The sequence below is a fragment of the Botryllus schlosseri genome, chromosome 5, assembly GCF_051294905.1.
Source record: "Botryllus schlosseri isolate E-star chromosome 5, Bs_hap1, whole genome shotgun sequence".
NCBI lineage: Eukaryota > Metazoa > Chordata > Ascidiacea > Stolidobranchia > Styelidae > Botryllus > Botryllus schlosseri.
The window spans coordinates 1,576,655-1,590,211 of record NC_137240.1 but is presented as its reverse complement, the minus strand read 5'-3'; positions in this window follow the sequence as shown (position 1 = coordinate 1,590,211).

Sequence of the window (13,557 nt, the reverse complement as noted above, 5' to 3'; positions counted from 1 at the left end):
GCACCATACATGGCATATTTATGCATACACAAATATATTATATATACTTCAACTCACTGCAAAAATTCGCATACATGTAAAAATGGTGGCGCCATTTTCGGTAAAGCAACCTGATGGTATAGCTAACTACTAACATGCATACGACAATTCCAGATAAGCACAAAGTGCTATCAACACAACGGCTAAATCTACAAAGCATATTCGACTGTTCATTCATTAACCCAGCATGCGCGAATTCGAAATACAAAATGGCGGCATTTTTGTTAACTCAACACGATAGTGAGTATCGGCAACTATAGAGTTCGAACACGTTCTGCTAATTTAGCGTTGACGCAATCGATCTCATGAAACGAAAGCGTGAACCCTGGGACTCAATTTTCGACACATCAATTTCGCAAAAATTGATGTGTGTACTTTTCTGTTGTATATAAGAATTTTTACTTTTATTTTATTGAGAGTTATTTAGGGTCATTATATCTGTTGCTTACGCAACGGCAATTCATCTTACTAAAGGATCTTTTATGTGCAGCCTATTTTTCAGGTACTAGTCTTGTTCATAACCTAACACTATAATACCTTACCTTAACAATTTGGAGGGGCAGTGTAGGCATTCTCTGAAATATAAGATTTGCAGTGCCTGGGTCAGAGCTTAAATCTACGACCTTTTACGGTGTTTAGCTGCAATCCATGAAGTGCGGATTTATGCGTTTGAAAACGAGTGACACTGCGATTCGCGTATGGAAAGGCACGAACTAACACTGGCGTTTCTACGCTACGACGTGGAATTCATCACAATATAAGCTCAGTAATACATGGTAGCACAAAATGGACACATTTGTGTGTCACAATATTCAACGAATGGCCTCGGCGCTCGGCGAGCACTTGTATACATCACGATTATTGCAATACAGACCAACTGCTCGGATGCATTGCCGTCCACTTTAGAATTGTATTAACCTTTACCGGAATAGTAGCCTATAGCGGCGATGGGTTTCAGATATAGGTTTGAATATATTTTTAGTTCGAGTCGCCATTTCGGCTCTGTCCTTGAGACAAGCTGCCTTATTTCTAAAGCTCATATTTTAGATTAGTGCGTTTCGTTTTACTGAAGCTAATTTAATTGTCCTAACAAGAACTATACATGAATGATTTTAAATAATGGCACTACTATGGAATATCTAAGTATCAACATATCACGCGCAACTCATGCAACGCAACGCAGACATAGCGACAGGCACGTACTATTATGCTCTGTGATGCCATTTATTTACTTTACGCCGCTATGCATCCGGGGCAACTTTATCGCTGCTACGAGCTATTTCTTGACCCTATCAATTATGCTCAAGTATGACGCATTCATGCTAACATGATATAAGCGAGTAGTTGTTGACAAAATCATATTTTTCGTAATACTAGGGCGGGATAAAGACAGGCCAAAATGAACGCGAAAGTCTGTTATAGAGACTAATGCTTGTGTGAACGTAAAACACAATATTAACACAATTCAGATATTGCGAGTCATCGTCACGAAGAACGCTCGCTCATTGCAGCATATTTGTTACCGACTGGTTGATACAATTCGATGCACCGCCATCGATGACCATGGCTAATAGTTACGATGCGATATGACAATCAGCTGGGTTACAAAGCCGAAGATAACTAAATTTTTCCCGCAATTTATTATTCATTCAGTTCGTTCAGTTTTTTAGTGAGAGCAAGAGTTTGGTAATTATACCCTTACAAAGGAATTAATTATTATCAATGCAAAATAATCGATCAAGATCACGATTGTTGTAAATCGAGGTCTTCGTCGTAATCAATTACGATAAAAATCACAGCTTTAGGATATGTGCCCATTGGGTGGTCCTGAAAAAAAATTGTCCTATATATATTGCTAAATTAATTTAAATTCAAGTCACTTTTTAAACACTCCGGAAATATAGGACTCGTTCCAAATTATCTCAAGTTATAGCTAAGGGCAATTCGATATCTAAAAATGGCGGAATGGAATATATCTCAAACTATCGACCAAATCTATCTCGATCCTATAGACCACCGAAACCACTTCTTATTCAACTACTAAGAATTTGTTATATCAACTTATCTGGAGTATGCTTCGGCCCGTAACAATCTTCTCTCTGCAATCTTGCATGATGAGAATATGGCGGTCAATGCAGTACCAAAACTAGAAGCTGCAGGAATCATGCACGTTTACGATTGTTAAAATTGCACATGCACATGTAATACCAACAGTCAGCAAAACGTGACTCCGCGCCATATCTTCTGAGTGGAAAACAATTGTGATGTTATACCCGCACTAATCAGACACGTAGAATCGGACCCCTTGTCGTCGCAACAACATGCCACTACCCGACTATAGCCAATACATTTTCCATTAAACAAAACAATATTGATCACCACTCAATTAATCGGAGCAAGGGGACTTTGAGAAGCCAGTGTCTGGTCAATCCGACCAAGTCATTGGTATTAAAAAAGTGGAATATAAATTTCTATGGCATCCGTCCGCTACCCAGCGTCTAGTTTGCTGCGGTAGTAGCCTACATCGTAATTTTAATGCCATAATGAATATACTTGACCTCTCAGTAAGCCAGCAACTATCCTGGACAATTCTTTAGCAGTAACCCAATTGCCCATCATATATGGTCGTCAAGGTATAGCCAGGTCATAGACAGAACTCGCCGCGAATACAGCAGGTCTTGCGCTGACGGGTTGTGTACCGTATACGGCCAAATGTAATCGGGTAGTCATGACGTATACCGTATTGCACATTGCAGAGTCAGAACACCCCACATCAATGCGATTGGGAAGTCGATGAACCTTTAACAATCTTGCTCGAAGAATGGTTAAGATTTGTAGGCCATATCAGTGAGTGAACAATGAACTTGAACAAGCTAGTATAGCGTGCTCTGTCGTTGGCGCGCGTTCTTCTTGTTCCGCGGTTCGGTGTAGATAACGTTGACACGTTAGCGTAAGTATTTTATTAAACAACTTAAAACAACCGCAATGTTCTTTCGACGGTAACTCAAAGCGACTGCACAACATAGGTTCGCAAACACAACAAGACGTAGCGACATAATCAGTGATGAGCTAGGGTAATCAGGATAATAATGGAGCGGTACGCTACACTATATGTGCATTCCGATATTAAAGGCGATTCGAAAAGTCCCACATATAGAAATACAACCAAGAGGTCAAGGCACATGATCATATATATGTATGAAACATGCGTGTAAGTAAGACAGCTTTGAAAAATATTAAGTTCTTATCTGAGTTCATCCCAAAAAAGATTTACTCATATTCCCAAAAGGCGGACCGATCAGGTTCCTACCCGAGTCGACCCCGAAGAAAGACTTACTCTAAGTTCTTACCTAAGGCGAACCCTAATTGAATGAAGATTCACTAACTGACCGACCCTAACCCTATAACCTGAGTCCTCCCCTATGGATGACTCATTAAGTCCTTACCTGAGTCCACCCCAAAAGATGACTCATTAAGTCCTCACCTGAGTCCACCCCAAAGGATGACTAACTATCTGCGACAACTCCTGAGACTATATATACCCTTCCCTTACCAAACCAATCACCTATGTTAAAAAAAGCATTTCTTGTCATGACGTGAGTCCAAGTTTTGAATACGATTACATTCTCCTTATGCATCAATGGCGTTCAATTTCTATACCTTCTCGTGAAACAACTGCGCTGTAATTTTACAGCGCCCCGCGCAACACCGGCGGTGCAATTACACAGCGTTTCGTGTAAAATTCCACTATTACTCAATGACGCTATAATTCCACAGCACCCAGTGCACCAATGGCTCTGTAATTTTACAGTGCCTCGCGCAACACTGGCGCTGTAAGTTCACAGCGTTTCGTGTAAAATTCCACTATTACTCAATGACGCTATAATTCCACAGCACCCAGTGCACCAATGGCTCTGTTATTTCACAGCGCCTCGCGCAACACTGGCGCTGTAAGTTCACAGCGTTTTGTGTAAAATTCCACTATTACTTGATCAAAATTCACACTGACCATTACCTCATCATTTTGCACCATTGTTTGTACCATAATTTGCCTGCAAACTTATGCAAAAATGGCGTATTTCGCAACCCTCTTTTATTTAAATTACATAAGGGACACTTCTACTAGTTACATCAGTCATAATTTTGATAGTTACGCAATTCGCATATTTCCCTTCTGTTCACACAATTTTTCTCTTGATCGCGAGTTACTTGACAACGAAAATTCTCACACGCCAGCACAACTGTCGCAAACCATAGGCCAGTGCTTTTTCAAACTGTATGACGGCTCACACCTGTGCGGGGGAAAAAATCAGTGCGAATGATGAAATTGGTGCATATGATGCGAATGAAGATCGTGAATAACTGGTAATTATTCTCATGTGAAACGATTCAAATAAACCTAATAGGAAATTCAAGGGCAGTACAACTTCTGTAGTTGAGACACAATTGTAAACACTTATTCAATTTAGGACGCACGACTGATCGTAGCTCTCACAAGCCGCAGCGAATTATTATATTCGTGCTATAATAACTACGTATCCAAAAACCTGGTTTAGCAACTGGCGCAACGGCCGACATCAGTATGTCAGCCCGTCTGAGCTTGCGACAGGCTGGAAAATGACGTCAAATTGACTTTCTGCTTTCTTTTGCTAAGCATTCATCATATGTTCGTAAGAAATGTTCGATTAGTGCGAGGCACAAGGGCAACAGCAACTATCGTCATCATAGACTCACATTTGCAAGGTGCTGTTTAAGGCCAACAGACCTCGGATAAAATGCGGAGTCAAAAACATACGCGGCGGCCAGACTTTGGCCAGAAAAATGACCGATGCTGAATAGTTAACCCTTAATATGCACATGATGCGCTGTCGGCACGGAATAGTCCCGTTATTGCAATCTGAGTACGCAGCAATTATAGTCGTACAACGGCGACGCATACAGAAACTAAAATCACTCCAATTTGAGTTCGCGCGCGTCATACATGTTTTGTGGGCCTGCGTTGGGTAGAATTGTGATGTGCGCACTCCATCCATATCTCTTACATGGCCGTGAAACCGTAGCAAAATACTGCCACATTCATTCAGGTAGCGAGCTCCATTGCGCCTATTCTCCTAGTTTCGGACTTTACTTTTGAAATCGAAACGATCCCAAACAAAAAAATCCCTTTATACGAGGTACTTGATTGCTTAAGCTACATAGCAGTCAGTTTGTTGTACATCCACGAAACCCCGTCTAGCATCTTCGCCTCCCCTTGCAGAATAATCTTTGGTCAGCATGTGCGAATGAAATTAACTTTACAAAACAAGCGCGAATGGAGCCCCAAGTCAAAAAGCACTGCACCCGGCACCGCCCTCCGCGCAACTCCATCAAGTATACTCGACACGATAGGCTCCCCGATCATCACAATTCAGTGCGCTGCCAACAGGCGCAATCGGGGCCGAATTAAAAAACCACTCCATTTTCAACCTAGGTGTCACTTGTCAGTGTTTGATTTGTTATTAATACGGCGCATTGTGTAGTGCACGGCGTGGAATTTCGTTGTCAAATATTGATGCAACACGAGCTTTTCTGAATTTATTCGATTAGTTCGAACGGGAACCTTCTATGTTCCAATGAACTTCATTGCTGGACGAATTCTGTTGAGCGCAACCATATCACGGATCGAATTTCAAACCTTCGGGATGTGTATTTTCATTGACAAGATCGCGGCATGCCCCCGTATTGCTATTACTGCAATAACACGAGGATAATCAAAAGCGCGCCATTTTACGATCAAATTCGACTGGCTGATCGGGGCCTATGTAGGCCGTAGGTTCCGGGCTGACATTAACCAGCGCGTTATCGGCATTAAAACCTCAGGCGCGCAGCCAGAGAGTTTCTCCTCTAAAACTAGAAAACCCGCTCCCTCGAAACGCCAATTCGTTAATTCGCGCCATCGATGCCGCGTACCGCAAACTAGCGACAATCATTTGTATGCGAAATCGGTCATCGATATCTCATGTGCACTATCGGCGGTGGTTTGATTTAGCGCGTTCGCATGTAGCCTTGCTACCATCCGCAGATACACTTTCACCAAACATTAACAATCTCTGAGTGTAATAATATTTGTGTTTATGTAACTTTTTGATTGAAACTTATGCCCGCGTCTGAAAAATTGTGTTCGTTGCCTTTTCCGCACCCGGTTATTTAGGTAAGACTAACACACCATGTAATTGTAATTATTGCCGGTTTGCGACATGCATGCAATTTCGTCATCAGCGCAACCATGCCGGCCGATTGCACAGTCGAATAAAATTGATCACTACTCCGTATTTCGCACAACGTACTCAGGCTGACTTCAGCAAACTAACGATCCTTATTAGATGTACAGATTCAACCTCATCATTGGAAACGTAGATTCGAAACACTATCACGATTTGACGACCAAATATACATTCTAGTCGTACAAATCAAGGTGCATTATTTGCATTGATGAGGGCCGCAAGCCTAGGCCAAGGTGGGTTTCTGATTCCATAGACAAATCCAAGTCGCTTCGACATCTTCCTGTCTATTCATTGTATCGCATTTTTTGTGGTGTATTGAACCGATAAAATTGCTAATAAACCAATGATGATGATGATGATGATGATGATTGTGAATCATTTTCGTGATAAATATTCTCGGAGCGCAAAGTTAAACATTATTTAATTGCGTGCGCCTACTAGTTGGAAGTCATTTCAGTGCCCATAATATTAATCCAATTATGCTTTGCCAACGTAAATCGGGAAATGCAGCAATCCACTCAAAATCGATGTTTTATAGCTACCAATTGTCGCGATGTGAGCTACTCAATGCTAAGCAAAGACACATTGTGTTAGCGATAGGCGGTAATTACTGATTGGCCGCGCGCGTTTGTAATCATAATTCTTGTTTATCTTTCGCTGCTCAGTCCAGCGACGAGTGCCGAGCGCGCGGCAATCAATGACATAATCTCGCAAATCGGTCGCGGCTCGCGCAACGCCGACAACACGACTCGTCGACTGTAACTGAATATTAGCATAAGAATGGTGATTTCAAAAGGACGGGGCCTCGCGTTTCAAAAGGAGGGGTCTAGACACCCCTGGCCAAAATGAGTGAGTCTCGACACCCCCATGGCCACGCGCCTGCCGCCACTCCATGCTAAAATAAAGGTCGGCGTCTATTACCGTAACTATAATAATACCGAATCTTTCCTAGTGCTTGGTATTCGTCTAATTATCCTCGGATCATTTAGTTTAGTTGCGTGATATGCGCAATCCAAATTTGAGTTAGGGTCGACATAACGCGGGTTATTCCTGGTATAGTTCTATTAAAACCCCAACATCGATGGCTTGTGGGTCTAAGTTCGTCCAAGGTTGACTTCAGAATTCCTAAGCCGTGTTGGTTTATCTAGGCTCCCCCGTGGCACATCATCTGCGCAAGAGGTGTCTTACAAAAAGAATCCCGAAGTGGGCAGTGCCATAAGTCGGTAGTTACGGAATGAAAATGAAGAATATCGGCCTGGTGTAAATAGTTATAGTGGTCGGCGAACACCACGAATACCACAAAATCAATAATAACCATTCTAAACTCTTTCATGGCAGTTCAACAGTACTTCCATTCATCACCGCTCGCATGGCAAATGCGATTTCCGGTGTCTTTACAGAAAGCTGGCACTGCGTTCGCCTGTACTTTAAAGTCAGAAATCAGCTACCGAGAATTTCGCATTGCGGAGAACGCTCGCGGTGTTCTGTGCCACAACTCATTTCTTGGGACATGCTTTGCATATAAAACGTTTTAATTGTAGTAGCAGAACATCCCCTTAGGCGGAATATCTATGCACCAAAATAGCGAGTATAAATCCATGAAAAAATGACGCCTGTAAAATTTATTTCGTCGATAATATTGGTCGTGTTATATATTACTGTCAATTATTTATGCATTTGAGCCTACGTTATCAGATTAAACGATAGAGCTGATGGTCTTAGAAAATTTTGCGCACAAGTTTATAATGATGTATCCTCAGGTTTCTAGTATGCACTTTGTTGTTATTTGTGACACCTTATTAATATTGTAATCATAGTCGAAATATACATTGGAATCGGCAAACGTAACAATAAAACCTTCGTTCGTGAGGCACTCACTTCTGTAGGGGGTGGATCATTTTCCTCTGCGGATCACATTTATACGGCGGGACTCAGATTACACTACCATATTAAAAACGAAAATTCCAAGCCACCCTGAATCGTGCGAAGCGCGAAAAAATGTTAAGTTTAAAATCTCCTAATGAATATTCGTTAATCCAAATGACATATTGACGGTGCCAACACATGCCGCATAATTATTGTTCAACGGGTGCATGCGACCGTACGTCTGCAGGTTGGCCATCTTTGGTCCGCTGAAATGAGGATAAACAAGGCTGCAACTTATTTACAAAGCTAAATACTAATTAGGGCTAGAGGTTACTGGACCACCTTCCAGTACAGTGGTTTTCAAATGCCACTCCCTGCGACACTCTGTCTACGATCCTGTAATGATGTACCCTACGCTTATTTATAAGCACCTCGCAGATAGAACCAACTCACTATCTCTGAGCTCTCTCTGTGCATGGTTTCCTCAAGAATCATTATAGGACAGATATTGCATGCGGAACATATGTCAATTTCATCCTGTTCTAATCCAGAAGGAGCCAATTAGTCCGCAACCAACGTTTAAATATGGGGGAGAAACTCAAAAACATTTGGTTATGATATCACACAAAGAATGTAACTTACAAGCTATGGACAGCTGATATGAACATTGTATCATATTGCACACCCGGCCAACATGTTCTGAAGCATAAAGTTGCCTGAATGTTGTGATAGCTAGTCATCGGTCTAATTTAATTCGGATCTGGTACACCCCTGTACACCCCATCTGAGTGGTACACCCTTTCAAACTTTTGGTACACCCTAGGGCAGGGGTGGGCAAACTTTTGAGCTCGCGGGCCGCATTCAACATCTGAATCCATTCGCGGGCCGCACTATATAAAATGGGATCATAAACCAAAACGCAATATTAGTATTTGATTACATAGTGAGGACATGGAGATAATATATGTGGTTTTTTAAAACAAAACAAACTTGGCTTTGATGATATCGTACACGCGTCATAAAGATAGTGGCGGGATTTCATAGGCTGGTCGACCTCAATAACCAATTTGTCAAAACTATAGAGATGAAAGTCGGTTGTCCCGATTCTTAGAACAAGATTGAAATTTAAATCTGTGAGCAGCGATCTGTTCATAGATTTACTAATTTCACTTTTGGTTCAGTTCCAGGACACACAATGCTCACAGAATCATAACAATGTTAACTTCTACTATGTGTAGATAAAATATAAATGCCTCAATTCTACGCATAAAGAGATCGAATCTACCTAAGACACGCACGAATCGGTTTTATAAGCACATCACTGAAATAATTAAAACTGGAGTGGCCAATCGGAAATCCCACTCGTGATCATCCGAATTATGTCAATCTCGTTTAGGATTTCTGTGATGTTTAGCAGTTGAAACCTTTCAAACTGTGTGGGCCTTGAGATCGAGCTGTCGCGCCAGAAATTGAACATAAAATATAAAATGGGAAGTATTTACCTTAGAACAGTGGTCTTCAAACTTTTTAAGACACGACCCCCCTCCCCACCTTCATGATGGTGAAAGGTTTCGCGCTCCCTTATCGTCATATCACAAAACGCAACCAGGTTGCTAGCAACCTAACAGATAATGTGATAGCATGGAAAGTTACGACTATGGTTGAGAGATTTTGAAATGTGGAAATTTCAAACTAAATACAGAGCAACAATTATGAAATCGTAGGTAAATCGCGCTTAGCGCGAAAATTTTTTTCCGTTGAGCTCAGCTTCGCGCCCTACTTCTGATGCATTCACGCACCCCAGTTTGAGAACCACTGTCTTAGAATTATCATGGTGATATATACTAAGAAATAGTTAAATCAAGTCCCTGCATTATTTCGAATTTTAGTACGCACTTTATCAATATTTAAAAAAAAATTCTTTAGACTTTCGCGGGCCGCACAGAACGGTGCTGCGGGCCGCATGCGGCCCGCGGGCCGTAGTTTGCCCACTCCTGCCCTAGGGTGTATGAAACACACGGTTGAAGATCACTGTGCTAAATGACAGAATAAAACAGCTATCATATTATTCGTGCGCACAGCCAGCCTTGATTCACTTTTAATTTCATATTAGGAATTCAGGCTTCCTTCAAACTAAATCGGCAGTCTGTTTTAGTGTATGTCCCTTTATTTCATTTTATTTATTGTTTTTAAACGCTCTACTATTTGGCCAGAAGGAACTATTCAATCATAGCAAGTTTAAGAACTACGATACCAACTGTTATTTGTGCAATTAAATTAAGTTACATACTACACATACATCCATACTGCACGTACTGCACCGTGCATACTGTTCATACAATTCACACAAACACATCCTTCTGTCACTACCTACATAGATTTTTCCTGTAACGTAATAGCTGTTGTACAAGCTTTCTGGTTTTTTCGTTTAGTAATTTTTCGAAGATACCCTTTATTCTTGTTCTTACAGTACATCTTATAAGCCGTATATGTCAATAATGTAATGACGGACATGCTTATTACGAAAATTATAGAATAACTATTCAGCGGGTCTTTCAACCCCTCTCAAAGTAACTTTGGCTCAACTCGCTATTCTCAGCGTTACGTGATGTGCTGTGTTCGTTGAGGATAGTAATTGTCGCTTCTGTGGTTTCTGGTCTGATCGTTGAAATTATTCTGTTCGCAATTAGCGTCCAGATTTTCGTGTCATCCTTATGGCCCTTTATTGTCGGTTCGTTCTGGCCATCTCCTGACGAAATTAACGTTGTCAATTTGGAATTTACCTTTCGACCCTGCTCTCGGGTATGGTAGTCTGCCCCGGTGTTGGAGTAATTCTCGTTTGTGACGTATTATCGGTTTGTTGCGTTTCTTCTTGTCGCCTGTGTTGTGTCAGGCACCTCATTGCTGCGTGGTATCGTTTTCAGGAGCTGAGCTAATCAACTACAGGAATCGGTCGCGCATAGGGCTCAGTTTTCCGAGTGATTTCGAACATTTCGTCGCAGTGGAATCAAAGTGACTCATGTCCAGTTCTCAAATTTTGAAGGTCCATTTTTAAAACTTGAAAAACCTCAAGTTTTTGAAGAATTTTCAATCTTGTTGGGCCATATCTTGGCCCTGGCTATGTCTGTCTCATTAATTCAAAGTTAATCAGAGCCAATATGTGGCTGAAAGAAGATGTAAACTTTACTTTAAGTCAATCTTCTCAAAACGCGTAAAATGGACACAAGACACCCCGACTCCACTGCGACGATTTGTCGTTCTCGCAATTTTGACACCGGGTTTGACATTCCACTTATTGCAAGAAATTGCGTATGAGTCGTTGCAACTGATCTCAACAGCAAACTTGTGGTATTTTCTGTGGGTATAAGCGTTGTTTACTCGTTCTCAGGAATTGTGTCATCTGTCGTTGTGACTATGATGGTGTTAACGGAGACGATTATCGTTTGTTGGTCGAATATCGTTGTTTCCTGAGGGATCCGCGTCCTTGTTATGTTGAAAGTGGTCCCATTACGGCCGGTGGTCCGTCCATCAGCAATCCCCGTTCTTCCCGTTACTTTAAATAGGTCGGGTTGTGTTCGTTAGGCGTGTGGTCTGGCCATCGTTATGCTAGTGGGTATGACTGGCTTAATTTTTTCGGAACTGGGCGGTTCAGGTAGAGGACGCAGGGTTGTAGTAATGGTCGTTGCAACCCTACTGACCCTTACAGGTTCTGTTACCCTAGTTATAAGTCGTTGGTCCGGGACTCTCCGCCCGCGGTGGTTCCTGTCCTCACAGTTTTCTCTCTCAAAATCTGACGCACAGGTAACGAAGTCGCGGCAGATATGCAGTCGTCGCCAATTTAGGTTCGCCTATTGACCGTCCCCACTCAAGAGTATACCTCTACGTCCTTGATTGGGAGACGCAGTCGCGGGTTCAGTGGTCATATTCGTGGTTACGGGTGTCATGGGCGACTGGTATGTTATTACCCCAGATCTCGTCAGTAACGCTGCAGGCTTTACAGCCGGTGCTGATGAACTTGTGCCGACTCTGGCCATGGTGCTCTTGGGCGTCATGGTGTTATACCGTCCCTGCAAGTTGGTTATTCGCACGGATCTGTTACCTGGCGTTTGGTATATTTTGTTCAGGTGTCTCATCGGAAATGTTTGTGGTATTTATTCGTGCGACATTTGTGTACTGCCCCTGACGGTACCAAGCGCAATAGATTGTATGTCCTTAATTGACGGCCTGCGTCCGTCAAATGGTACGGTATGTGCAGGTTGTCGGCATTTTTTACACTTCATTTTTCGCACCAATAGTCCATGCTCTCTTAGAAACCGTACGCAATCACTTACGTTGAGCAACGCTCCCGCTTGAATTAATCGCAATACGTTGTATGTCCCTCCATGAACGCCTGCGTAAGCAAAATGGTAGGGCATGTGCAGGTTTTCGCTTTTCGGGTATCTGCTGTTTCTTGTGGGGAAACGCCATTTTTTTCAACAGCGCGTCGCTAGACGGTTCTCTCCTATCTGCTTCCGTGCTATGGTTAGGCAGGTCGGATAATTTACTTGCTCCATATGAGATCTAGTGAATTTAAAAACCTTCATTTCAATGTTCATGTACAGCACACATCTTATTAAAGTGAAACATTCACACTCCTATCTCACACCCACAATTCAGTGTTCCACACTGGCGCCGTCTAGATTTACGGCGCTTACTTCACTTGAACCTATAATTGTATTTTAATGTCAGGCAAAATAGTGCTTTACTCCCTGGCACGTTTTTGGTCATAACTTTTTTTCCCCAAGGTAAAAAAAAATGACAAAACCCATCATTGAAAAGCGGATAAAATTATCTTTCCAACGGTATATAATTAGAGTTGGATTATCCGGATAACGGTTAACCGGTTACCCGGTTAACCGTGGGTATTTCAAATATCTAATATCCGGATATAATTCTTCCGGTTAACTGGATAAAAGAGTATCGTTGCTAATGCGTTTTACACTTATTAGTTCAATAAGTCGTATTCAGTGTTGCGCGCGGCCGATTAGCGAAAAGCGTGTTGCCAATTAGCGAGATGCGTCTGTGCACATTGCACAATGTACCGCGACGCGATCTCTCGCTGAGAAGATCGCTATTGGGTCATTGATTGTCGCGCGTTCGGTAACGCCTCTAGCCTGATTTATCGCGTCTTCAACAAGCCTATAGTTCCACTGGATTGAAGAATCGCATCTGCAATAGGCCCTGTGCACTGTGCAAGTGCAGTGTGCAGTGTGCACAATGCACACTATTCAGATTAGCGATTGTGCGAGCGACATCGCGAAACTGAATGACATCGAATGTTCGCAAACATGTGCGTGCGTGCAAGCGTAATTGATTTCCGCTGATACTTGATTCGAAAAAAATCGAAACC